Below are 2,560 nucleotides of genomic sequence, written 5' to 3' on the forward strand. Positions count from 1 at the left end.
ATTTGAATGCCAGTGGTGGGAGCTGGAGTGGCGTTAGACGCCACTTCCTTGTTTGTTACTGGCGTTTGAACGCCAGAACCAGGCTCCCTTTGGGCGTTCAACGCCGGATTCATGCTTGTTTCTGGCGTTGAACGCCAGGAATGAGCATGGTCTGGGCGTTCAGCGCCAGCTTTATTCCTCTCTGGGCTCTGACTGTCCTCAGAGGGATTTTGAGTATCCACTTGTTCATTTCTTGGTTTCCTGCTGCTTTGAAGTGAGGTATTTAATGTTTTTCCACTTCTTAATTGAACTGCTTGGCATTCTTCTGCTATTTGTTATGACAGTTACTTTTCTGTCTGCTTTAATTGTACTTCCATATTCCTGTTAGCCATTCTTGTTTCCTGTAATATTTCCTTGAATTCGGCTAGCTGCTGAGTTAGAAAGTCTAATTGCTGATTGAATTCATTAGCCTGATCCACCGGACTGAGTTCAGCAGTTACTGTTTTAGCTTCTTCTTTCATGGAAGATTCACTGCTTAGGTATAGATGTTGATTCCTGGCAACTGTATCAATAAGCTCTTGAGCTTCTTCAATTGTTTTTCTCATATGTATAGATCCACCAGCTGAGTGGTCTAGAGAAATCTGAGCTTTTTCTGTAAGCCCATAGTAGAAGATGTCTAATTGCACCCATTCTGAAAACATTTCAAAGGGGCATTTTCTTAGCATCTCTCTGTATCTCTCCCAGGCGTCATAAAGAGATTCATTATCTCCTTGTTTGAAGCCTTGGATGCTTAGCCTTAGCTGTGTCATCAGTTTTGGAGGGAAATAGTGATTCAGGAATTTTTCTGACAGCTGCTTCCATGTTTTTATGCTGTTCTTAGGCTGGTTATTTAACCACCTCTTAGCTTGATCTTTTACAGCAAATGGAAACAGTAACAATCTGTAGACATCCTGATCCACTTCCTTATCATGTACTGTGTCAGCAATTTGCAAAAATTGTGCCAAAAACTCTGTAGGTTCTTCATGTGGAAGACCAGAATACTGACAGTTTTGCTGCACCATGATAATGAGCTGAGGATTCAACTCGAAGCTACTAACTCCAATGGAGGGTATATAGATACTACTCCCATATGAAGCAGTAGTGGGGTTAGCATATGACCCCAGAGTCCTCTTGGACTGTTCATTCCTACTTGCTTCCATGATGGAATACAAGGGATAATTTATATGTTGATTTTTTTTTGAATTAATTTTTATAAAATAAAATAAAAAAAACGAAATAAATAAAAGAAATTGGAAATATTTTGAAATTGAAATTTGAATTTTTATATAAAATTTTCGGAAAAAAATAGTTCAAAATTAGTTAGAAAATATAATTTTTTTGAATTTTGAATTTTATGATGAAAGAGAAAAACACACAAAAGACACAAGATTTAAAATTTTTAGATCTAATGCTCCTTATTTTCGAAAATTTTTGGAGGGAAAACACCAAGGAACACCAAACTTAAAAATTTTAAGATCAAGACACAAGAAAAACTCAAGAACACTTTGAAGATTCACAAGAACACCAAGAACAAAAGGAAGAATACCAAACTTAAGATTTTTAGAAAATTTTAATAAAATTTTCGAAAATTATAAAAAGATTAACAAGAAAACACCAAACTTAAAGTTTGGCACAAGATTCAATCAAAGAAAATTTATTTTTGAAAAAGGTTCCAAAGCGTATACCCAATTATCAAGAATATAAGCCAATACTCTAGCCAATTGGGAGTAAATATAACACTTGTTCTGAATATTCCAATTAATGCTTTTAAAAAGAACACAAGTGAAACAAGAAAAGACACAAAGCAAGAAAAACTCAAGATCAACAAGAAAGATAAACAAGAACAACTTGAAGATCAATGAAGAACAAAGAACACAAGTCGAGAATTTTAAAGAAAAATATAAGACATGTAATTGACACCAAACTTAGAACAAAACACTAGGCTCACGAAAATTAGCAATTAATTAAGAAAAATAATAAATTTTGAAAAGAAATTTTTGAAAAGAAACTATCCTATCAAGATTTAATGACTCTATAATAATAAAAATAAAAATAAATTATTCCTAATCTAAGAAATAAAATAAACTTTTAGTTGTTCAAACTCGAATAATCCCCGGCAACGGCGCCAAAAACTTGGTGTGGGAAATTTGTAATCCGCACAACTAACCAGCAAGTGCACTGGGTCGTCCAAGTAATACCTTACGTGAGTAAGGGTCGATCCCACGGAGATTATTGGTTTGAAGCAAGCTATATTTATTTTATTAATCTTAGTCAGGAGGCCAATAAGATTATAAGTGGAATTATTAGATTTGATTGGAAAAATAAAGGAGAATAACAGTGTTACTTGTTGTGCAGTAATGAGAAATATGTTGGAGTTTTGGAGATGCTTTGTCCTTCGAACTTCAACTCTTCCTTAAAATCCTTCAACACACGAAAAGTCCCTTCCATGGCAAGCTCTATGTAGGGTGTCACCGTTGTCAATGGCTACCTCCCATCCTCTCAGTGAAAACGTTCCTATGCTCTGTCACAGCACGGCTAATCA

The sequence above is a fragment of the Arachis duranensis genome, unplaced genomic scaffold, assembly GCF_000817695.3.
Source record: "Arachis duranensis cultivar V14167 unplaced genomic scaffold, aradu.V14167.gnm2.J7QH unplaced_Scaffold_608113, whole genome shotgun sequence".
NCBI classification, from domain to species: domain Eukaryota; kingdom Viridiplantae; phylum Streptophyta; class Magnoliopsida; order Fabales; family Fabaceae; genus Arachis; species Arachis duranensis.